The sequence below is a fragment of the Lathyrus oleraceus genome, chromosome 6 (assembly GCF_024323335.1).
Source record: "Lathyrus oleraceus cultivar Zhongwan6 chromosome 6, CAAS_Psat_ZW6_1.0, whole genome shotgun sequence".
In the NCBI taxonomy this organism is placed as follows: Eukaryota; Viridiplantae; Streptophyta; class Magnoliopsida; order Fabales; family Fabaceae; genus Lathyrus; species Lathyrus oleraceus.
In genome coordinates, this window is record NC_066584.1 from 291,651,799 (window position 1) to 291,677,823 (window position 26,025).

Here is a 26,025-nt window from a genome sequence, read left to right on the forward strand (position 1 = left end):
CTAAAGCCAAGGAACATGCTGCAGTGGGTAACTGGAAGACGGTTTGTGCCTTGATTGCTGTGAGCATTTATGGTGTCATCATGTTTCCTAATCAGAAGAGCTTTGTGGACCATAATGCCATCAGATTGTTTATACAGGGGAACCCTATTCCTACTCTGATCGGAGATGTCTATTACTCTATTCATAACAGGAACGAGAAGAGACGTGGTGGTTTGATCAGGTGTTGTGCTCAGATGCTATTCAGATGGTTTATGGGGTATTTGCCTTCCCGAGGTGCTTTTGCTCATATTGATTCTACGGTCAAGTGGTCTGTCAGATTGATGGGTTTGCGGGCTGATGACATTGCTTGGACTCATAATGGTATGGCTGGACGAGACTTCATATATAGCTGTGGGAGATTTCCCAATGTGCCTCTCATAGGTGTTCAGGGTTGCATTAATTACAACCCGACGCTTCTTAGGAGACAGATGGGGTTTGCCATGGAGGTTCCTCCTCTCGAGCGAGAGATTCAGGAGTCCTTTTACTTCTCAGCTGAGGGCGATCAGGCCAAGTTAAGGCAAGTATCTGGGTCATGGCGTAACATTCAGAGGAAGGGCAAGGTTCCGTTTGGCAAGGTCAACAGCCGGTCTTTCCCTCTATTTGATGATTGGTTGCGGAAGAGGATAGAGCTCACACTTCTACCATTTCCGGGAGGTGATCCTTGGTGTCCTATGATTGAGGGTCCGCGTTCTTCAGTCAGTATGGAAGAATTCCTCGAGATGAAGAGGGCCAGAGATCAGTTGCTTACAGAGAAAGCTGAATTGGAAATGAGTGTTGCTCGAATTCAGACGGCCAACCAGGAGATCAGAGTAAAGATGGAGGATCAGGACAAGCGACATGCCCTAGAAGCGAAGCGCTTTGAGATGGATACTGCCTATTATGGGAAAGTTAATCAGGCCTTAGCGTCATCTACCAGAGAGCACGACGTCACCAAAGAGAGATTGGCTAGAGCTTCAAAGGTCATTGAAGATGAGAAGAGGAGGCAAATCCTCGTGAGAGATCAGAGAGAGGCTAGAGCCAGAGTCCTTGCTGCAGAATGGGAAGCAGAGAAAGCGAAGATCATCGCCGAGAGAGATCATTACATTGCTGAGAGAGATCATTACTTCAGGCAGATGAAGATTCACCAGAAAGAGGTGGGGAGATTACAGCAGGAGAACACCGAGCTCAGGTTCGCCGCAGAGTTCGCGAAGATGGTTGATGATGTAGGGCCGTCTGTGGGACCCTCATCAGGATAGCCTTTCTTATTTGTGTGGATTACCGTCAGGCTTGTTGACGAAATTTACTTGCTTGTATTTCTTTCCTGATTCTGGAGATTTGTATCTGATTTGATGTATGACTATGGCACTTATTGTGCACTTTGCTATGTGATGGTTATTTTCATTCAGTGATTGATCTTCAAGCTTTATTTGCTTTACCGTATGCACTCACACAAGCACACACATGGTTGGGGGTATTTTGCTAAATCATGTATCTCTGATTTGTATGAGGGAATCAAATGCTGAATGTCAGAATGTTGCCGCCGAATTATTATATGTCTCGATGAAGCCAGGATCAAGAGACAAAGTGTCCCTCATGTAGATGGACATTGCATTCATGCATGATCATAATAACTTGTCTTCTGTTTTGCAGGTATCAGTTTCTAACCTGTTTGATTGACACAGGAATGATGAATCCGCCTAACGCCGACATTCTCGAGCTGAAAGAGAAGATGGGAGAGCTGATCAATGTCATGCGAGAGTTCGCCTTAGGGCAGAAAGAAATTGCCGAGAAGGTGGGGAGGATTGAAGACTGGCTGAAGATGGGGAACATGCAAGGAAACGCTTCGTCGTCTGGACCGAAGAAATCTTTTGGTGATGGTCAGCCTAAGAAGGAGGATGGCGCGAGTGCTGTGTCTGTGCATGCCCAGAGAGGACACGGTAGGGATCGTTACTACCAGCACACTGCTGCGCTAACCACCCCTGCTGGTAATCAGTCAGTACGACAGCAACGTCAGCCACTTCAACAGAGAGCTGGGTACCAGGTGAGGGGAAAAGGGGTTGATCGCCATTTTGACAGGCCACCCGTGACATATGCTGTTCTGTTTAAGAAATTGATGGATCTTGGGTTGGTTCAGCCGAGGACGATGGTTCCGATGAGATCAGATCAGAGGCCTCCTAACTATGATGAGAACGCCCAGTGTGAATTCCATTCTGGAACACCGGGGCATAACATTGAGGGCTGTAGAGCATTCAAGAATGTTGTCCAAGACCTGGTGGATTCCAAGGCCCTCAGTTTTGCGCCATCATGGAATGTTAATGCCGATCCCATGCCAGTACAGGGTCAGGTGATGGGGGGTGTAATTGCTGGAAATTCAGATCACGTCTGTGTGGTGGGGGAAGAGACTGACAGTGACTGTGAACTGGAGTCGTGGATAAAATCGTGCGTACCAGGAAGCTGGAAGGCCTAAAAAGATCAGCACTGTCACTCATTCGGAAGAGTAATGTTTCTTGTTTCTCAAATTTATTTGCATGAAAGCCATACGTGTTGCCCGACACGTAATGGTTCATTGTAAGGGCCACCTCATATGTTTCATTTTGCAACATTTTGCATCATTAATAAATGGATGTTTTTCAGTCAAAAAAGCGGTGTTCCCTGTTTTTAATTTATTTTGGCAGTTTAAAAACAAATAAAAATGGCAATGTTTATTTTCATTTTTCTTTTTTTTTTTATTTGTCTCGTTCCGAATTCAAAAATAATTCTCCGGATCTCGTTGATAACAATTTGGTTACACCTCATATGACTTCGACAAACCGATCTATCATGCCAAAGAAGAAGGCGAAGAAGATTGTGATCTGCTGGAATTAGCCAAGTTGCTGAAATAAGAGGAGAAGGTGATTCAGCCGCATGAGGAGCGATTGAGATCGTGAATCGGTATACCACCGAGGTCATAAAGGAAGTGAAAAATGGGGCTGCTTCAGAGGCGAGTCGAGAGCAGAATGGTAGCCTTGTTGAGAGAGCATGTGGACATCGTCGCCTGGTCATGTCAGGATATGCCAGGGTCGGATACCGGTGTCGTTGTGCACAAGCTACCATGGAGAGAAGACTGTTTTTTGGAGAAGCAGAACGCCGGTGCCGTGTATCAGGGAGCCATGGTGACTTTGTTTCATGATATGATTCATCATGAAATCAATTGCTATGTTGATGACATGATAGAAAAGTCCCAAGCAGGAGAGGGGCATCTGGTAGACCGAGGCAAGTCGTTTGACCAGTGGAGATAATTCAGACTGAGGTTGAATTCGAATGAGTGCACTATCAGAGTGCGGTCCGGTAAGATGTTGGGGTTCATCATAAGTGGAAAAGAGGAATCGAGGTTGATCCTATAAAAAAAAACAAAAAAAAAATGCCTGAACCGAGAATAAAGAAAGAAGGTTCGTGGTTTCTTAGATAGATTGAACTACATGTCATGGTTCACATCTCACCTAACAGCCACGTGGGAACCCATTCAAGAAAAAAAAAGATCAAACGGTCAGGTGAAATAATGATTGCCAAGGGGCATTGAAAATAAAAGAATAAGTTGCAGGAACCTCTGATTCTGATACCTCCTGTGGAAGGAGCGATTGTTAATCTGGTACTTGACAGCCTTCGAGGGGTCTACGAGGTGTATTGGGTCAGCATGACGAGTCTTGTCGAAAAGAGCATGCAATTTACCTTAGCAAAAAGTTTACCGACTGTGAAACAATACATTCACTGCTCGGGGAACTTGATGTACTTTGGCATAGGCTGCTCGCCGACTGAGACAGTATATGCTGGTTCATACCACTTTGTGGATTTCGAGATGGATCTGATCAGGTAGATTTTTGAAGAGCCAGCAATAACCGGACGGGTTGCGAAAGGGCCAATGATTTTGACTGATGTGATATCCAGTATATCCCTCAGAAAGCAATCGAGGGGAGTGAATTGTCTGATTACATCGCCCCGCAACCCGTTGAGGATTATCAACCGATGAAGTTTGAGTTCCCTGATGAGGATATCTCGAGGTGCTCTGATCGAAAGATTGAGAGTAACTGATCCCGGAGGAGGGGCATGACCCCGAATCCGAACGGATTCTGATGTCTGATGGGGAGGTTAAGGTGAATGAGCTTTTGTTGCCCGGATAACGTTTGAATGCACCGACGGTGCGATTGTGCAGAAAATGGTGGTAACCTACAAAGACTGGCATGAGATGTTGCCGTTTGCATTACATGGGTATCGAACGTCGGTGCGTACGTCTACTGGGGCAACTCCTTTCTCATTGGTATATGGAATGGAGGCTGTATTACCGGTTGAGGTTCAGATTCCCTCTTTGAGAAGTCCTGATGGACGTAAAATTGCAAGAGGCGGAATGGGTAAGGACCCGGTACGAAGAGTTGAGCCTGATCGAGGAAAAGAGGCTAGCAGCCATCTGTCATGGGAAGCTATACCAGTAAAGGATGAAGCGTGCTTTTGACAAGAAGGTGCGACCTCGGGTATATCACGTAGGTGATATGGTGCTGAAAAGGATCCTTCCTCCTCAAAATGATCGAAGGGGCAAATGGACACCCAATTATGAAGGTTCATTCGTGGTCAAGAAGGTCTTCTCTGGCGGAGCCTTGTTGTTAACGACCATGGATGGCGAAGATTTTCCATCCCCTGTGAATGCAGACGCAGTTAAAAAATACTTCGTGTAAAGAGACCCGCTGGACAAAAAAAAGAATAAAATAGTCCAGGCAAAAATGGGCATCCCGGCGAACCAAAAAACAGAAAGAAAGGTTCGGGCAAAAATTAGGGATAAAATGAAAAACTGTACACCCGGCAAGTCGAAAACCTGAAAAGGCGACTTGGGCAAAAAGGGGTATCCCGGTGGACTGAAAACCCGAAAGGGAGGTCCAGGCAAAAGAGGGATTGAAACGAACAACTGCGTCTAGCATGATCGTTTGCGCTTTGGTTAAAGCATCATGGATAATACCCGGTGGGGATCGATCAGAAAACGTCTTGTTCAGAAGGCAGAAAGCAAGGAGAGTCTGAGGACATATGGGGTGTAACCGAGTTGGAACTCGATGAGATTACAGGTTTCACATTGCCATTAGGATAGATTTTTCCTTTTGTGCGCAATTACCTCTTTTCAGGAATTGCTTCCTTTGTATTGCTCGGTTTTGAGCCACACTTTTTCAATCAATAAAATGCATATTCAGTCAAATAATTTTGTTTTTGTTTTCATTACCGCTTTGATTGCAAAAACATCCAGATATTTTTGATAAAGAATCTTGCATTTTAAGACATATAGGTCCCTTCCAATGCATGTTTATAAGATTGAAAGCTTGAAATCTTATTCGGAAGGTTGGGTGACCCAAGTGTTGAAATCTTGACACGCCTGGGGCACGGTTTTATCTAACGATCTGTTTTGCAGGTGCTGTTAGATATTTTCACTCACTTGCAGGTTGTGATGTGGAAGCTTTTGATAAAAGAAATCCCCATGGAGTCTAATCAGGGACGAATGAATATGAAGGGATGATGAAGAGACGTTGAGACGTACGACGATCCTTGAATGATAATCAAGAAGACTCTTCAAAGTCGGAAGACTGGAAAGTCCGTAGGAATTCCCCGCAGGGTTCAATCAGGGATGAATGAATGGGTAGAGAAGCGATGAGAATACGTCGAGACGTACGACGACCCTTGGAATTAATCAAGAAGACTCTTCAAAGTCGGAAAATTGAAAAGTCTGTATAATCCCCAGGAGTTCGCTCTCCGTCGAGCGCGGAGCGATTTTGAATACAAGATGATGGAGCAGAAAAGGTCCAGACGAGTCTGGGAGTTCTCAAAAGTGGAAAGCTGATACGAGATTGGGAGGCGGATACCGTGGTTCGACGAGTCGATGGGTGTTCTGTACCAACTTCTCTCATTTCCCCAGCGAGGTCTCCAAGCAGAGTTGTGAGGACTAAATCCCCAGCAGATCCAAGGTCTATGGTTCCCCTAGTCGAGTCAGGATGGTTATCCCCGGCAGGTTTAAAACGGTGTTTCCTCAGCAGCCAGGCCCGAAGGTTGCTATCCCCGAGTGGAGCGGGTTTCAATGAAATATATCTCCAGCAATGTATCCTACGTGTGGATTGGATGGGTTGTCCCCAGCGGAGTAGCATTTCTTTCCCCTAGCAGGGTCAGGATGGTTATCCCCAGCAGGTGTCAAATCAATGCTTCCCCAGTCACCAGGCCTAGAGGTCGCTGTTTCCCCAGCAGAGCTATCTGTGAGCATTTCCCCAGTGAAGTCGACGGGTATCTGTGAGGGTTCTCCAAGCAGAGTCGGGATTGATATCCCCAGCAAGTCGAAGACTGTTGTATCCCCACAGAGTGTTGGTGGTTCTTATCCCCAGCAGTTTCCCGAGCGGATTGGGTGCAAAGAAGGTTCTTCCCCAGCAAGGGTTACCTTTTCCCAGCAGCATCAGTGCTATTCCCCAGCGGGGTGGAGATCGGAGTATTGACGAGTTCCTCAACGGAGTGTCTCGTGCTCCCCAGCAGAATCCCTTGAGGGGGATACTTTTTATGCATTCATCATGAAAAAAATAGCATAGCATGTTGCATAGAAAAATAATAAAGCGCGTAGCATTTCCATAATTATGGAGCATTACGCAGAAAAAGTCATTCACCATTGCAAGCATAAGCTAGTCTCAAGCCGTGGTTATCGTTTGAGAAGTGGTTTTATCCAAATGTGAAGGTGTTACTCCGAGGAGTTTAGCCTCGTGGTTTTAATCAAAGGTATTCCCCAGTAGTGCGATACTGGGAGAATTTGTTTTCTGTCGGCCAGAGATGGGAGTATTACGCGATCAGTGCGACTCAAGCCGTGGTTACCGCTTGAAGTTTTGGTTTCGCCGGATGGTGAAGATGTTACTCAGAGGAGTCTAGCATCGTGGTTTTAATCAGAGGTATTCCCCAGTAGTGCGATATTGGAGGAATTTTTCCGTCAAGCAGAGATGGGAAGTGTTATGTGATCAGCATAGTTCAAGCCGTGGTTACCACTTGAAGTTTTGGTTTCGCCGGATGGTGAAGATGTTACTCTGAGGAGTCTAGCATCATGATGTCAGATCAACAATGTTCCCCAGTAGTGCGATACTGGAGGAAGTTTTTCTGTCGGACGGAGATGGAAATGAAATCAAAGGATATTACGCGATCAGCGCGATTTTGGGGTTCAAATGGAGAAAAGGAAATGTTGAGACATTTTCTGGAGATCGGGGTTCAACTGGAGAAAGGGAAATGTGAGGCATTTTCTGGAGATTGGGGTTCAAACGGAGAAAAGGAAGTGTTGCGACATTTTCTGGAGATCGGGGTCCAAATAGAGATTGGAGTTGAAGATTATATCCAGGATGAGGTCCGTAGGATTGTCTTCTGTTCATGTGTCACCTTAGACTTTGGCTGAGGCCAGTGGAAGTCGTTATGGGTGTCTTCTGAAGAAGAGATGCACATGCTACCTTCCTTTTGTGAAGGTGTACCCTCTGATATGTCGCCCTCAGAGTGGTTTGGTGTTATTTCCGACGTTGCCAGCGGAATTATCACGAGAGATGGAGAACGGGGTTCAAACGGAGAAAGGGAAATGTTGAGGCATTTTCTGGAGAGCGGGGTTCAAATGGAGAAAGGGAAATGTTGCGACATTTTCTGGAGATCGGGGTTCACAATGGCGATCGCAAGTTATCGTCAGGCGACTGGGGTTCAAATGGAGAAAAGGAGACACGAGGTGTTTTCTGGAGATTGGGGTTCATTATTTTGGCAAACAGTTATCGGGGTTCAAATGCAGTGATCTGGGATCATTTGCGCGAAAGAAATTTCGGGGTTCAAGAAAATGAAAAAGATAAGATAAAGAAAATTTCGGGGTTCAAGAAAATGAAAAGAAAAGATCAGAAAAATTTCGGGGTTCAAGAAAAGCATAAAAAGAAGGAGATAATCCCCAGCGGGTAGGTGGTGTTCCGGCCATGGTTATCCCTGCGTTACCATTTATTTTGGTACTCAGGTCAACTGTTTTGGGGTTCAAGCCGAGTTTTCTCCGTTCCCGACGGATTTTTCTTCAAGACTGCTTCTTTGCCGATTCTGAGAGGCATTGTTAATTATTTTCCCATCGGAGTGCAAATTGTTCGTTTGTTCTTGGTATTCAATCACTCTTCATCCTGATCATCTGAAAGCCGAGGCTATTCATATCGACAGGTTCACAGTGGATTGAATAGGGGCAGCTGTAACACCTCAAAATTTGCCCTCCTCCCTTGGGACTAGCTAACATATTGCATATCATTTTTAGGTCATTAGGCATTGCATATTGCATATCATGTGGTTACATTGTGCAAGTCATCCTCTTAAGTCTTGATCAGGAGATGAAGAGGTTAATGATGCAAGCTAGGGTTTCATTGGACTGGTCATTAATCATCTAAGGATGTGGAGGTCCAAATTAGGGTTTTGTGGTTCTCAAGGAGATTGGTCTTCATCTTGGTGGGATTGAAATGATTCATCATCATCATCATGGTTTGTCATCATCAAGTGTTGGATCATATACCTTGAGATTAGGGTTTTGACCACTGGTCAACCCTAATCAGTTGCATTGGGCCAGTCAGGGCATGACAAGGAGATGGGGTCTATGATGGATATGGGGATCATTTCATGATTGTATTGAGCTTATTGAGGCTAGGGTTTTATCCTTGAGCCATTTCATCAGAGAATTGGGGCTCAACTTGATCAGTAAATTGCCAAATTCATCTATCAGTTGAAAAAGTCAACTGTGGTCAACTGTGCTTGATTTTATGGATTTGGAGGTAGGAGAGAGTTGGATACACTTCATTCATGTTGAAACAAGTTTCATTTGACATGTCAAAGCTCAAGAATGAAGAAAATAAAGTCAGGACAAAAATTGCCAAAAATAGAAAGTGACTTGTAATGGAAGTTTCCAAAAATGGAAAGTTTTTCACCACAAAATTACGTGTCCAAAAAAGCTTCAAATGAAAATTTGTTCAACATGAAAGTTGTAGATCTTGGTCTCACCTTTCCAAAAAGTCCAAGAACTTGAAATTCCCATGTGTGGTTGGCAAGTTATGGTCCATTCATTTTCCAAAAATGCCTATAATCAAAGTGGCATAACTTTCACATGGAATGTCCAAATTGAGTGATCTTTTTATGAGCAAACTCCATTTCACATGTACTTTCATGGTGCATAATCAAAATTCATCAAAAATGGTCAATGCAAAAGGTCAATTTTCAAGTGCAACAATTAAAATCCAAGGGCAAAATGGTCCAATTTGAGAAATACATGGAATTTTGGAATGAGGATTTTTGCAACACTCTCCAAATGCCAAATAGAAGTTGTTTGAGCTGTCATGAGCTGTCATGGTACAATATTTGGCAAGGCCCTTTTGGAACTTTCACTTAAAGTGCAATTACACTAATTAAACTCATTTTTGCTAATTTGAGATTAACAAAGTGATTAAGGCATTGGTATAAATGATTAATTGTAACAGAATGCTAATCACAATTGCACATTCCAAGAAATCTAACTGATTTTCCCTCCATTTTCTCTCAATTTCTCAAGAACTTCATCAAGCATTTTTGATCCAAACTTCATCAAATCTTCACCAAATTGAACAATTCTTTTTGATTCGTGCTCTACATGTGATGGTGAAGATCTGTTTTGCCAAGCCATTGCCATAAACATCAAGAATCGCAACTGTTCATACCTTGCTCATCAATGGTGATTTGATTATTCTCACATCTGGATCGTGTTGGAGCTAAACTAGCTGTTCTATTCAACTTCCTCAACCTTAATCTCGATCTGTTTTGCATCATTGGACCTTGAGAAGCACAAATCCACAGCTGTCTTCAACCTAAGGTTAATTTTCGAATCTCATCATTTCTTGAATTGTCATATGCGTTTGGTAGTTCATTCAATGTAGATCAACATGCAACTCGTAGTTTTGGATTTGGTTAATTATTGAGAGAGATATCTTGGATTAAAGTTTGGATGCATAAACTTATTTCGATCAATTCGCAGTGTACATGAATTTCTGGACGATTTCATAGTGATATTTGTAATCTACATGCTTAGACCTTTCCATCCATATATCATTTGTGCATTTTCGTTGCAATTTGTTCGTAACCGAATTTGGAGATGATGATGAACATGAACCGCGATGAACAGCAAGAAAATCTGGAAAAATTGCGTTTCAATCCGTCCTGCACCATGGCCAATTCGAATTTCTTGTTTGGCGCCTCCGTGAGCAAATCAGACGGTGACAGCACATTAAAATGCTGCACTGTCGTTTTGGCTAGGCTGGCATATTTACAGTTCTGCCACTGCAGACTTAATTAATTCACATAATCCTTAAATAATTATTTCACTAATTTAACAAACTTCAAAAAATCATATAAAATCCATTTTTTATCCAAATTTAGTGGGAGTTTTTTTGTTAGATTCATAATTTTGTCTGGAATTTTGTAGGTATGATAACTCAAGTTGTGCATGGAGATTTTTGACTTTGCCTACTAATCTTTGACTTGTGTGCATTTTGTGTATGTTTCACCATTTTTAACATGAAATACTCATACATTATCCAAATTGAATGAAATTTCACATGATGATTCTTGACTCCTTGCTGGTTATTTTGATGTATAATTTGTGAATTTTGGATCTCTGGTTTGGTAGATATGATGTGTGCAAGTTGAGTGTGACAATTTGTGTCACACTAGGTTAGGTCAATTTCATGAATTTATTTGACATGCCTATGCTTTTCCAATTGATCTCAAATTTTGCATGCTGTGTCTTGTATATGTCTAGTTTCACCATGATTTATTGTATGAATTGTTGATTCATTTTCCATTTAATTGAGATTTTTGATTGCTGTTTAGCATTTTTAGGGCTTTGTTTGAGTGTTTGTCTTCCAAGTCTTATGAAATGCTCATACCGTATCATATGAATCTGAAATTTGATGGAGTGATTCATAACATGTTTAGATGTAGTTTGGCTTTGGTCCCATTCATTTCTTAATTGTTTTCATTGTTTGGCATTTGATTGAAGTTGATGCTTATTTTGCTACCATGTGTTGACTTGTTTGGATTTCTGCTGACTTCATGATTTTATTTGCCTGGCTTAGGAATGTTGAATTGCTCCAATTTTTTGTGTGAATGAACATTGATATGTCAAGATTACATGTGATTTTTGCTGGAATTTTTGATGGAGTTTTCTAATTGATTGATAATTTTCTTCTCTGTTGGCTCATTTTGTGAATTTGTGTGACACATGTTGGCATTTTGTTTGTGAAATTCTCATAGTGTATTGGATGAAGATGAAATTTGGTGTGAGCATTGTAGACACATTATAGGACATTGTGGTTTTGATCCCATTCATTTCTTAATTGTTGTCACTGTTTTATGATTTATGGAATTGGATGCTTGTTTGGATGCCTTGTTTTGGCTTGTATAAATGTGTCTGGACTTCTTGATTTTCATTGACCTACTTTCTTTTGTCCAATTAAGCTGAAAATTGACATGCTATACATTGAATGTGTCCTGTTTAGGTGTGAATTTTTGTGGAATTAATTGAATTGTTTTGGTATGCTTTTGAGTGAGATAGTTCTGTTTGGTCATTTGAAGTTGCAAATTGCATGATTGATGTTAAATTGTGCATAAAATGATAATGGTGAAGGATATGAGCATGGGACCAATTGCATTTGTTTTTAATTTGTTTGAATGTGATTTTGGTTGGTTTGCACTTGCTGTTTTGATTTTTTCATCCCCTTTGGACCCTAGGCTTGGCTTAGTGGTCTAGTTTCTCACATTTGGTGTGGATTTTCAGGTTGAAATGCAAAAGGCTTAAGGGAAAAAGTGCAAGTTGATTAAATAGAGTTTTGTTTGATGTTGTAAACTAACATTGATTTTGTGTTGTAGGGTTTGATGCTTGAGCTTGAGCTCATGGCTTGCACTTGTGTGCATTAACTTGTGTTGTCTGTATAGATTGACTTTTGCTGTTTATTGTTGGTTTGTCTGAGTACTGATGATACTTGATTGATTTCAGGTACATTTAGTCGCTTACAGTTCTTTAAGAACTTGCTTGCTGCTGCTTGGTTTTTTTAAACCAGTTGAGGTAGACTCTCTTGTCTCCATGTAGTCTGGAAGACCTGGCTTGTTATTTAGCCAGGCAACTGTCTGAAGTCCTCCTTAAGAGGCGATGTCTGTGATTGTTTACTTTTGTGCCAAGCAGAAAAAGACCTCTATGAGGCAATTGGCGGAACCCAAGGGATATGCAATCTATCCCCCGCTATTCTGTTGAGTCGTCCCTCTTCTCACACCACTGTGTCGATGCATTGGGACATTAACCCAAGATCTTGTACTTTGTACAGTTGTGTCAGAGTCTTGAGCGTAGAAGGGTCCCTCCATTCTGGACCCACGTCCTTTGTCTGAAGCTCTCCCTGGCCAGGGATAAGAGCTGTGAAGTCTAATCTTCACTCACCTCTCATCAGCTTCACCTTAGCCTCTCAATGGCAAGGTTAAGAGCTAACTCTACCTTGTACAGATGACTTGCCTTGGCAGTCGAACCCTTTGTTTGAGCCCACTTCTGACTGGATATAGTGTGTGCTATGTGAATATTTGCTTGAAATGTTTGTTTTATTTTGATTGATGCTTGCATGCTTGCTTTCTTCTTGGATAGGATTAGTTTGCTGTTGTGCAAGTAGGTAGAAACCACAACATAGGGCAATGATGCATGATAACACTAGGCTCGAGTACAGCTCCCTGGTAGTGTGTCTCCCCTTGGTTTCTGGCTAGAATTTCTTTCCCTTTCAGGGGAACTACATCGCCCTGATCCTCGTTCCAGACGAGGTATGTAGGCAGGAGACCGTGCGAGGTCTCTCCGGGCACTTTTTTTTCTTTTTGTGTGTGTGCTTGACAGTTATAGGCTCGAGTTCCCGACTCCCTATTAACTTGTTTGGTTGTTGTGTGCTTGGAAGCTGATGTAAGTCCATCGAGTGGCCTTCGGGTTCCAGTGTGCGTGTGTTTGGTTCGGATGCCGATGTAAGTCCAGTGATTGGCTTTCGGGCTCCACGTTTCCCCTCTTGTGTGTGTTTTGGTTCGGATGCTGATGTAAGTCCAGTGGTTGGCATTCAGGCTCCATGTTTGCCTGTGTTCGTGTTTGCTTGTTTGGCGTGCGTGAGCCGAACTACGGCAACTCTGATTCTCGTTCCAGACGAGATACGTAGGCATAGGATGCGACGTCCTATCGAGCTCTCTTCCTCTTAACCCCACCTGTGTTATCTTCGGTGCGTGTGTGTGTGTGGTGTTTTAGCAACCTTTTCTTTTCTTAGAGCGTGGATCCCGTCGAGTACGACGGACGTGAGGGGTGCTAATACCTTCCCCTTGCGTAACCGACTCCCTTACCCTTTCTCTTTGGTCGCGAGACCATGCTTTTTCCAGGTTTCTCTGAGTGTTTCCTTTCCCTATCTTGGGATAAATAACGCGCAGTGGCGGCTCTGTTTGTTTTTTCTGTTTAGCCCGCCGATTGTTTTTCGCGGATGCGACAACTATGAGGAGACTTATGCTCCGGTTGCTTTCCTTGGGGATATACGCCTTTTGCTTGCTTATGCATGTGCTAAGAATTTTAAGCTTTATCAAATGGACGTAAAAGTGCCTTTCTTAACGGTTTCATAAATGAAGAGGTATGCGTCTCACAACCTCCAGGTTTTGAGAATGATGAATATTCGAATCACGTTTTCAAATTAAAGCGTGCTTTATATGGTCTTAAACATGCCCCTCGAGCTTGGTATGAAAGACTTAGTAAACTTTTAGTTGATCATGGATATTCAAGAGGTAAAGTGGATACCACTTTTTTTATTAAATGTCAAGCAAAGTATATTCTTTTAGTTCAAGTATATGTAGATGATATTATTTTTGGTTCAACTAACATGTACTTGGTCAAATAATTTTCTAAGGTTATGCAGGGTGAGTTTGAAATGAGTCTAATGGGGGAGCTAAACTACTTCCTCGATCTTCAAATTAAGCAACTTGACGAAGGCACAGTCGTGTGTCAAACAAAATACTGTAGAGAGTTGCTAAAGCGCTTTGGAATGGAAGACTCAAAGTCCATCAATACCCCAATGCCTACCAACGGGAACTTAGACAAAGATGAACATGGTAAGAGTGTAGATGTCAAGAAGTATAGAGGTATGATTGGATCTCTTTTATATCTTACTACATCTAGATCCGACATCATGTTTAGTGTGTGTATGTGCGCTCGGTATCAATAAGATCCTAAAGAATCTCACTTAAAAGCTGTAAACTGTATACTTAGATACCTCACGGGACATCCAAGTATGGGTTGTGGTATTCTAAGGGAAGCGATTGTAGTTTAGTAGGTTACTCTGATTCTGACTTTTCCTGTTGTAAATTGGATAGGAAAAGTACTAGTGGCACATGTCATTTATTTTCAAACTCCTTAGTGAGTTGGCATAGCAAAAAGAAAGTTTTTGTTGCTTTGTCAACCGCCGAGGCTGAATACGTTGCAGCCGGTAGTTGTTGTGCCCATATTTTGTGGCTAAAACAACAATTACTTGATTTTAATATACAACTCAAACATATTCTCATCAAACGTGACAACACGAGCGCCATAAACCTTACTAAAAATCCAGTTTTATATTCTCGCACTAAACACATTGAGATTAGACATCATTTTCTCCGCGATCATGTTGAAAAATAAGATGTTGTATTTGAACATGTTGATACTAAAAATCAACTTGCCGATATTTTTACAAAACCACTTGCAACTGAATCGTTTTTTTAACATTCGTCGGGAGTTAGAAATTCTCGATATCTCAAGTTTGATGTCATAAGCATGCATTTTCGTTATTTATATGTATATCTCACAACTTTATTTGAGATCTCTTTAGGCTTATGAATATGCATCTTCACCATTCATCAAACGAGGTAACTTCGTTCCTTTTTATACCTCGTTGTAAAATTTACCTATGTGTGTACTTAAGTTGTTCCTTTATGAGATATGGTTATATGCTTGATAAGTTGTGATTATCTTATATGTGTTCATTTCAAAAATTTTGTTGATTGCGTTAATAAGTCTTTCAATCTATATGTTAAAGTGACTTATTGATAATCCTTTCATCTTGTATATTCATGCGCTCATAAAACATGTCATATGTTATCTATACATTACTTATAACATTTGTCTCTCATCATCATAGAAACTTTAATACGTGTTTATATGTACATATGCATTTCATATCATTTCACTGTCAAAATTAAACCATCAAAGGGAAATCAATGTGTCTCAATTCTGTTTACGTCTGATTTTTAAATTTTTTTTACTAATGGATTGATACATACCTCTTTGGATCGATACATCAATGTCTAAAAAGCCAAAACAGAATCATTGAATTGACTTGGATCGACCCATATTACCATGTGTCGATACATGCAATAATTTTTTTAAATAATAGAATATTTTAGTTCAGTATGTATCGATACACCCGTGTTTTAGATCGATACATGCCTGTTTTAAAAACAAAATTTGGGCTTCATGTATTGATACATTCTACAATGTGTCGACCCATCCAATTTTTTTTGTAAACTGACTTGGGTCGACCCATTGGCCCATTCACACCTCTTAAAACTATCTCTCTTCCATCTATCTCTCTTTTTCTTCACAAAAACGGTCAACCCTAATTGTCCCTTCATATTTCCTCATCTCATACCCAAATTCATCAAATTCTTTTCATATCATCATCATCATCTTCATCATCATCTTCATCATCACCATCATGCCTCTTAAGATGATCAAACCAAGGGGTAGAAAATCAATCGAAGCCGGTTCTACTTCTGGCGTTCCTCTAATGATGTTTAGTGCTCTATCCATTTTACATCCTTCAAGCTCAACTATGTTCAATGAATTCTTCAAGACTCGGATTGTTATGAAACCGCATGTCTTTGAAATGTGAGAAGCTCGTACATGTCACATAACTGAGGTATGTGATTTAGTAGATGCTCAAAGATTAGGCTTCTTTTTAACTTACAAGGATGATTATCATGAGGATTTTATTAGAGATTTTTATGATGGTTTGGAAAGTTTTAAAGGTTGTACATTTAAAGTTCGTCTTGGCACTAATCGATACAAGTTTGATATGGGGGATTGGATGAAAGTTTTTGGTATCGATTTAAGGTCATCTGTGTTGCAGCCCTTTCATGATGAAAAATATGCTCTGTATTTTTCTACTAGGCTTTACCTACAATCTATCTTAAAACATGAGAGGCCTGTTGAGCCAACTGAGAAAATTACTATCAGTATGATTAAAAGTGTATCGAGGATACTTCGCTGGATTGTATCCCATATTCTGCGTCCATGTTCTGGTGGTCACTCTCGAATTGATTCAGGCGCATCTCATCCATGTGCTTGAAAATGGAATCTTACTTAACTGGACAAATTACTTTGTGAGTCGAATGACCTCAATGAAAGAGTGTGTTAAGAATATGACACTGAACTATACGTCTTCGATTATGAAAATAATCAAGCATTTCAACATGCCATTGCCTATTGTTCCTATGACTCCAATCACCCAGAATCAAGAATTTGACCAAGCAACGATGTCTCATATGGGCTACCATTGGGACAAAGACCAAAGGTGTTTGTATTTCAAAGCCAAGTCATATCGCACAAGGGTTTATAATTTCAACGACCCGGCTAATCAGGTTTTGGTCGATGAAGATGCTGCTTCTGTGGATGAAGACATGGTTGAAGCTAAAGATGCTGCAGCTGCCAACAATCATGGATGGGGATAATGGGTTCCAAATCATTGGTCTCCCACAAATTATGTTCCACCTCCACCTGAACCATCTTTTGTTCGTCCTACCGCTCCTACTGGTGCTTTTGCAGGTACTTCTTCGGGTCCTCCATCTTACTTGACAGAAATGTTCAACAATCTGGAAATTCAAAATCAGAACTTCCATGATGAAGCTAGGTGGTGGCATAACCAAGAAAAGAAGTGGCACGACCAAGAAAGAGATTGGCACGATGAGCATGTCAAGATGCATAAGGAGCATCGTAGTTAGCACGAGGATCTCATGAATTGGAATTATGTCTTCTACAATGAGATGACAAGGTTCATGGATGATTGTCCGGAACAACCAGGTATCATGGAACATTTTTAGAGTGAGAATGCATAATAACGGTTCAGGCAGCATGGCTTTATGAGTGGATTTAATCAACCTCCGCCTCCGCCTTTGGAGGGTGGAAGTCGTCAATTCGAGCCCGGACAAGATGAACATATGCCATTCAATGAAAATCAAAATCTTTCATGACATACCATATCATGTATAACATACCATGTTTTAGTTTCATCTTACTTTCTTGTTTGACTTATGTTATTTTGGTTGTATGATGTAGTTTAATTCTCGCACCTCTTAGCAACTTTTGTTTTGTAATTCCGTCTTATGTTAAACATGTTTACTATATTGCCTATTTAGTCACTCTTTGTGAGTGATTTTGTGTTTTTGCCTTCTGTCATACGGTGAACTGACTTTTTGTGTTTTTGCTTTGTAAAGCAAATGTCGCGGTTAGCAAGAGTCGCCACCGACTTTTCTTTTATCCAATGAGGAAAGGTGGAAAAGAACAGGAAAGACCTTAATTAGATTTTGGGTTCGGGAGGTACATTATACAAAGGGAAGGTGTTAGCACCCTTTGTATCCATGGTTATCCATGGGCTCTTAATTGCTGGATCACTTATATTATTTTCCTTGTCTGAAAAAGTGTTTGTGAACGGCTTAGAAATGTTTTGAAAAAGAGAGTTCAACTTTGTAATGATTCTTGTACGAATGTATACAAAGTATTTATCTCGTTTAATTTTGAAAGTTGTTTAGAAAAATATAACTTGGCAATGATTCTAGTACGAATGTATACCAAGTGGTGATTTTATAGTAGAGGTTTTGAAAAGTGTGAGGTGTGAAAAGTAGTTTAAGTTGTGAGTCAGCAATTAGGAGTTATACCTACCCAAGGTCTTTATGGGCATTTCCTATCCTTATGAGGGTAAAACTGTCCTTACTATTGAGAAGTAAGTAGTTTTATCCTTTGGATGTAAAAGGGTCATTGTAGGGTCATCGATTGGTCATTGAAGGCAACATTTGTAAGGATACCTTAGCGTTCGAAGGGACAATCATCATTTAACCGTAGGCTACACCGAAGGGTCATCGAGGGGCAAAATCATATATTCGCAGGCAACATCCGAGGGACTATGATTTATTTTATAGGGACATGATGATTTAATCGAAGGGTCTTTGCTAAGTGTATCCACACATTCGCGGGACATGACCATAATACCGTAATGTCGTAGGGTAACAAAGAGAGGTCCAAGATCACCAATATCAATGGCAATATTTTACAATCAATAGGTATTTGTAATCAATTAAGTAATTAGGTCCACATTAAAATCGATCAAATAATTGGGATGAATCTCCACATTAAAATCCATTAGTTAATTAGGATGAATCTCCACATTAAAATCAATTAGGTAATTAGGATGAATCTCCACCAGGGTATCCCACAAATAAAGTGGAATACCTAGCCAGCTACTTTTTCCTGGGAATATGTGAACCCTTACAACATTCAGCACACAAGTCAGGATACCAAATGGGGTGCAATCGAGGATTACACCGCAAACGAGACACAACAGTATGAATGTCAGACAAAATAACGCATGATTAGCATAGAACAGATCAGATAAGCATAGAACAGAACAATCAAAATATTAGCGACTGTCACGTTCGCCTCTGCCTCGCCTAGCGAAGGCCTAGCGAATACTCGCTACATGCTCGCTTAGCGATGTGCTAGCGAGCGGCTGCGGGTTTTGAATTTCAGAACAATACGACTTCAACCTGATGTACGCCTTATGGCATCCAATACATAAATTACATGGTTCAGCATTCACAATATTCAGGCACACTTAAATTCACATGCAAAACCTCAAATATGTTTATGAATTCAATTATAATATCACATGCAAATTAAGAACATAAAGCGGTAATAGTAATGCAAACCTGTTTGCAATCGAATTGCAACCTTGAATTGGCGAGTCGGATTGAGTTGGGCGGAGGTGACCTTGATGCAGATGAGTTTCCTTCAGGGTTTCCTTTAGGGTTGCTCTGAATTCTCTGGGTTAGCCTCCAGGGTTTGATTGCTAGGGTTCCGGTTCCTCCTTCTGTCCTTCGTTCGTTCCCCCTTCTGACTGAAGCTTGGCTATTTATAATGCTCTTGTAGTGACCTAATGGGCTCAGAATGAAGCCCAGAAATTCTGATATTCGCAAGCTTCGCTAGGCGAGCGTTGTAGCGAAGGGTTCGCTAGGCGAAGGATTTGCTCGCCTAGCGAGCAGGCCATCTGTGACCTAATGGGCTCAGAATGAAGCCCAATAATTCTGGTATTTGCAAGCTTCGCTAGGCGAAGGAGTTACTCGCCTAGCGAGCCAGCTAGTTTGGGCCTTTTTCTGGATTGGGTCTGTTGTGAGCTGGGCTTTTGTTCCTTTAAGGTCAGTGCCTTGCAGAATAAGTTGGAGTGCTTCGAGAAATGTTTTGCAAGATTAATGGGCAAATTTTGGGGTATGACAGCTGCCCCTGTTCAATATTCTTGAACCGAGAGAGTTAGGATGGCAAGTATGCCATTCGTGGTCTGGAGGTGGAAGATTATTGAACACTAGAATGCCCCAAAAATTTGCACTTGTCAATTAGTCTTGATGGAGATGGGCTTAAAGATGCCATCCAGGAAGTTTGATGATGAGAGCTTCAGATTGCGTCGTACATTAGACGATATCTGAAGGCATGGGTGTCATACTGAGTCATACACTAGACCGTATAGTGAGTCCTCCATTATGCTGTCGACTTCGCTGGGGAGTCAGAGTGCGTTATACGCTGCTGGGGATAAAGGATCAGAATGGACCATACACTAGATCGCATCTGAATAGCAGAATGAGTTATCCATTAAGCGGGTAACTTCACTAGGGATGGAAGATTAGACCGGATCGTATGCTAGATCGTGTCTGAGTAGCAGAAGGGCCGTCCGTTAGGCTGAATCTGATGATGAAAGGGGTAGTCGTACGCTAGACTACACTTCAGAAATGTACCGTATACTAGGTAGCATCTGAGGGAATGAACATCCAAATGGGTCGTACGCTAGACCGTCTCTGAGCAGAATGAGTCGTCCGTTAGGCTGAATCTGATGATGAAAGGGGTAGTCGTACGCTAGACTACACTTCAGAAATGTACCGTACACTAGGTAGCATCTGAGGACTTGAAGGTCTAACTGGGTCGTACATTAGACCGTCTTTGAGCAGAATGAGCCGTCCGTTAGGCTGAATCTGATGATAAAAGGGGTAGTCGTACGCTAGACTACACTTTAGAAATGTACCGTACACTAGGTAGCATCTGAGGACTTGAAGGTCTAACTGGGTCGTACATTAGACCGTCTCTGAGCAGAATGAGCCGTCCGTTAGGCTGTTTCTGAATAGTTGAAGAAATCATATGTTGGGTTGAATCAGAATGGACCGTACGTTAGGCTGAATCCGAATGAGCCGTACGTTAGGCTATATCCGATGATATTTGTATATGTTGTATTTGCAATAAATGTCTGGGATGGGCTTATAGATGCCATCGTTAGGAGGATGTCAGAATGAATGTTGACATGGAGTATATCTGAAAGATGTAGTTGAATCCTGAATGTAATTGATAAAGATGTCCGTCTGAATGAACCTTTGTTTTGACTGTATCAAGAGGATAATTAACCTGAAAAATAAAGTTAGTTTCATGCCATGTCATGATGCATGAGATGTTTTATGCTTCTGAAACTGAATGCGAACAAGGTATGCATGCGTATGTTGTGAAATGATGTAATGAATGAATTATGCGTCTGAAATAAATGCGAACATTGTATGCATGTATATGATGCGAAATGATGCATGAATGGATTATGCGTCTGAAACGTTCTTCCAGGGGACTCTACTGGGGAAATAAATCTCAGTCTTCTAGTCGGAGATATTTGTATCGATGACCCTTTCTCAGCTGGGGGTACTTGACTTTTGTCTGATGGTGGAAATACTCAACAGAGCCCGGCTGGGGATAGAAGAGATGACCAGTCTGTCTGGTGATGCCGACCTCTTCTGGAAATAGCCAGTTTTTGTTGGGGAACAGGATTTGTAACCGGACTTGTTGGAAAGCATGGTTAGATCTTATCTTCGACCCTAAAGTCTTTCAGTAACTGTTATTGCTATTTCATGCATGTTTTTTCGGTAAACATCAATCATATTCAAATGCATATATCAATTCAAATTAAATCAATGGACGTTTACGCAAACAAAACAGAGAAAGTAAAATAAAAGCATCTTTTTGGAAGATGAAATGGTATCGACTTTGAAAGAGGGCCTATAAACAGGCAATTTGAGTACAAGGAGACAGAAATCCTAGTAAGAGGAAGTCGTCCAGAAAACAAAGAGAAAGCTATGCAGAAAAAGTCCCATCGATTTTAATTCCACTACTGTCATTATGTCTTCAAGCCTCTCATCTCCTGCTGTCGGATAAAAGCGATTGGCTTGTTCAATCCCTTTGATTTGGATGGAGCTGACCCAGAACGAGACATAGTCATACGCTTCAATCCCTAATTTTTGCCTGGACCGCCTTTTCAGGTTTTCAGTCCACCAGGATACCCTTTTTTGCCCAAGCCGCCTTTTCAGGTTTTCGACTTGCCGGGTGTACATGCGTAGTATTTTTTTAACTATGTCCGTGTTCACGGGATGCGGGAAGTCTTCGTCATCCACTGTAGCAAGCATCATGGCTCCACCAGAGAATACCTTCTTAATTACAAATGGCCCTTCGTATGTGGGAGTCCATTTGCCTCTAGAATCACCTTGAGGTAGAATGATACGCTTTATTACCAAGTCGCCACTTCGGAATTATGGTGTTTTATTTTGAACTGCGTGCAGAGTTCAGTAATCATCTTGTTGTTCAGATTAGCACCATTATCAGTGATAGCTCTTTCAGGAGACAACAGGTTTCTCAAATAGATATTTGATAGAATCCTCTTAAAATAAAGCGGTATGATTCAACATATACTGTCTTAGTCGGCGAGCAACCCAGGCCAAAGCACAACAAGCTTTCTCGAGCTGTGAGTATCTTGTTTCACAGTCGGTACCTTTTTGCTAAGGTGGTATATTGCATGCTCTTTTCGACCAGACTCGTCATGTTGCCCCAGCACACCCTATTGAATTTTCTAACACGGTTAAATACATGATTAGAGGTCCTCCTTCAATTGGTGGCATCAGAATTGGAGGTTCTTGGAGATACTTCTTGATTTTGTCTCAGTAATTTGAAGATGGATTTGCAAGTAGCGGTCAAATGGGAGCTAAATCGGGCGACGCGGTCCAGATTTATGATTTCGATCGATGCCCCATGCGGCTGAATAGTCTTTTCTTCTTGCAATAGTCTGGCAAGTTCTCAGGTACTTCACAATCTTCCTCACTTCCATCCTCGGCTTGGTAGATCGGATTTTCAAAGTCATAATGAACAGTAGCAGAATTACTATCAGTAGGATCCAGAGTGGATATGGATCGGTAATTTGTTACTTGAGTGTGTGTAAGAATACATAGCTTTGTTTAAAAGATGACAGGAAAGATAAAGAGCGCAATATTTGAATGCAAAAAGTCCATTGATTCATTGAATGTGAATATGCTTATGAAAATGACAAAACCCTTGAAAAATTAGCTATTGTGCCCCGGGCATAAACACAATGCTTTAAAATGCTAAAATAGCAATAACAATTACTCCTGACTAAAGGAAATCGGGATAGTGTCTTCAGCCTTCCAATTATTGAATCCGTCACCAATTGTTGGGAAAATCCAGCTATCCAGATCGCAATCGCTATCAGCATCTTCTACAGCATTAACAGTCTCGTCATGATTAGGCAGAGGAGCAGGGATGACATTAGGAGTCCCCGGAGGATCAAATTCAAATTCTCCAGCGTCGATCATATCCTGAATCTTATTTTTCAACAACCAACAATCGTTTGTACCATGCCCGGGGCTATCGAAGTGATATGCACACCTGGCATTGGGATTATAACTAGGAGAAGTAGTGTTGGGTTTTGCAGGAGGATCTCTGAGGGTAATTAAATTTGCTTTTAGCATACCCTGCAGTGCTTGTGCTAAAGTCATATTGATCTTCGTAAACTGCCTTCTTCCCGGGTTAATGTGACTCACAGATTTCTTGTCCTTTTTCTTCTCGAGCAAGAGAGCCTTCAGTTCTTCCTGCCCCTTGGATAAGTTCAAGATCATCTCCTGGAGTTGAGCATTCTGAGCATGGAGATCTTTGACAGTTTGTTCGAGGTCCATTTTTCTGTTTGGAGGAAGACCGTGAGAACACTGATCCCTTAGAATACCTGTTATGCAATGTTATGCTATGCAATGTATGAAATGTTTTCAAGGACTTTTGGAATTTAACTTTGCGTAAACTACCAAAAAAGGAAACTTTTTTTTCAAAACAGGGCAAAGTTAAATCTTTAAGTCCTCGAAATGGTTAGTACAATGCCACGATGTCATGATGCTATGATGTTATGATGTTAAGTAAATAACAAGCACAAGCAAGTCACACAATCATCATTCCTAAGTTTTAAGGCTTGCATGAGTTCCATAGGTAAGTACCCTCCCCACTGAAGTTTGGTTGGTTCAACCTGTCCTAGAATAGTAACCGGGTTCTAGAAGGATCTCAAATCATCGACCTTCCTTTAAGCCCACTTCAGTGCAACACCAAGTGGTTGACCGAAGCTTCCCTAAAGTCCAATCTCAAAGAGTGTAGTATCGAGTCTCAACCAACCCCAGTCGGAACCGAAGCCAGTCATCTCACTACTTTCTAATGGCTAGGATGAGTCAATTAGGGTTCTAAAGGTCTGGTTAATGCTTTGATGACACCACGCGGAAGCCAAATTTTTCCTCAAGTAAACATGAGGAACATCAGGACATCCAAAGTGTCACATTAACCGTAGCCATCATTTTAACCATTCCAGTATACGCCGGATAGTCGCGATGATTTATTGCTACTTACCTAAGGTACACTAGATCCGGGTGTAGGATCTTTCACTCAAGCATAAAATACCCAAGCAATCCCTTAAAAGTAAATCAGGCAATTTGAATAAGTGATCTTGTTTTTAAGGTAACCTCTCTTTTTAAGTTTCCCCAGCAGAGTCGCCAGTTCTGTCATACGGTGAACTGACATTTTGTGTTTTTGCTTTGTAAAGCAAATGTCGCGGTTAGCAAGAGTCGCCACCGACTTTTCTTTTATCCAATGAGGAAAGGTGGAAAAGAACAGGAAAGACCTTAATTAGATTTTGGGTTCGGGAGGTACATTATACAAAGGGAAGGTGTTAGCACCCTTTGTATCCATGGTTATCCATGGGCTCTTAATTGCTGGATCACTTATATTATTTTCCTTGTCTGAAAAAGTGTTTGTGAACGGCTTAGAAATGTTTTGAAAAAGAGAGTTCAACTTTGTAATGATTCTTGTACGAATGTATACAAAGTATTTATCTCGTTTAATTTTGAAAGTTGTTTAGAAAAATATAACTTGGCAATGATTCTAGTACGAATGTATACCAAGTGGTGATTTTATAGTAGAGGTTTTGAAAAGTGTGAGGTGTGAAAAGTAGTTTAAGTTGTGAGTCAGCAATTAGGAGTTATACCTACCCAAGGTCTTTATGGGCATTTCCTATCCTTATGAGGGTAAAACTGTCCTTACTATTGAGAAGTAAGTAGTTTTATCCTTTGGATGTAAAAGGGTCATCGTAGGGTCATCGATTGGTCATTGAAGGCAACATTTGTAAGGATACCTTAGCGTTCGAAGGGACAATCATCATTTAACCGTAGGCTACACCGAAGGGTCATCGAGGGGCAAAATCATATATTCGCAGGCAACATCCGAGGGACTATGATTTATTTTATAGGGACATGATGATTTAATCGAAGGGTCTTTGCTAAGTGTATCCACACATTCGCGGGACATGACCATAATACCGTAATGTCGTAGGGTAACAAAGAGAGGTCCAAGATCACCAATATCAATGGCAATATTTTACAATCAATTAGGTATTTGTAATCAATTAAGTAATTAGGTCCACATTAAAATCGATCAAATAATTGGGATGAATCTCCACATTAAAATCCATTAGTTAATTAGGATGAATCTCCACATTAAAATCAATTAGGTAATTAGGATGAATCTCCACCAGGGTATCCCACAAATAAAGTGGAATACCTAGCCAGCTACTTTTTCCTGGGAATATGTGAACCCTTACAACATTCAGCACACAAGTCAGGATACCAAATGGGGTGCAATCGAGGATTACACCGCAAACGAGACACAACAGTATGAATGTCAGACAAAATAACGCATGATTAGCATAGAACAGATCAGATAAGCATAGAACAGAACAATCAAAATATTAGCGACTGTCACGTTCGCCTCTGCCTCGCCTAGCGAAGGCCTAGCGAATACTCGCTACATGCTCGCTTAGCGATGTGCTAGCGAGCGGCTGCGGGTTTTGAATTTCAGAACAATACGACTTCAACCTGATGTACGCCTTATGGCATCCAATACATAAATTACATGGTTCAACATTCACAATATTCAGGCACACTTAAATTCACATGCAAAACCTCAAATATGTTTATGAATTCAATTATAATATCACATGCAAATTAAGAACATAAAGCGGTAATAGTAATGCAAACCTGTTTGCAATCGAATTGCAACCTTGAATTGGCGAGTCGGATTGAGTTGGGCGGAGGTGACCTTGATGCAGATGAGTTTCCTTCAGGGTTGCTCTGAATTCTCTGGGTTAGCCTCCAGGGTTTGATTGCTAGGGTTCCGGTTCCTCCTTCTGTCCTTCGTTCGTTCCCCCTTCTGACTGAAGCTTGGCTATTTATAATGCTCTTGTAGTGACCTAATGGGCT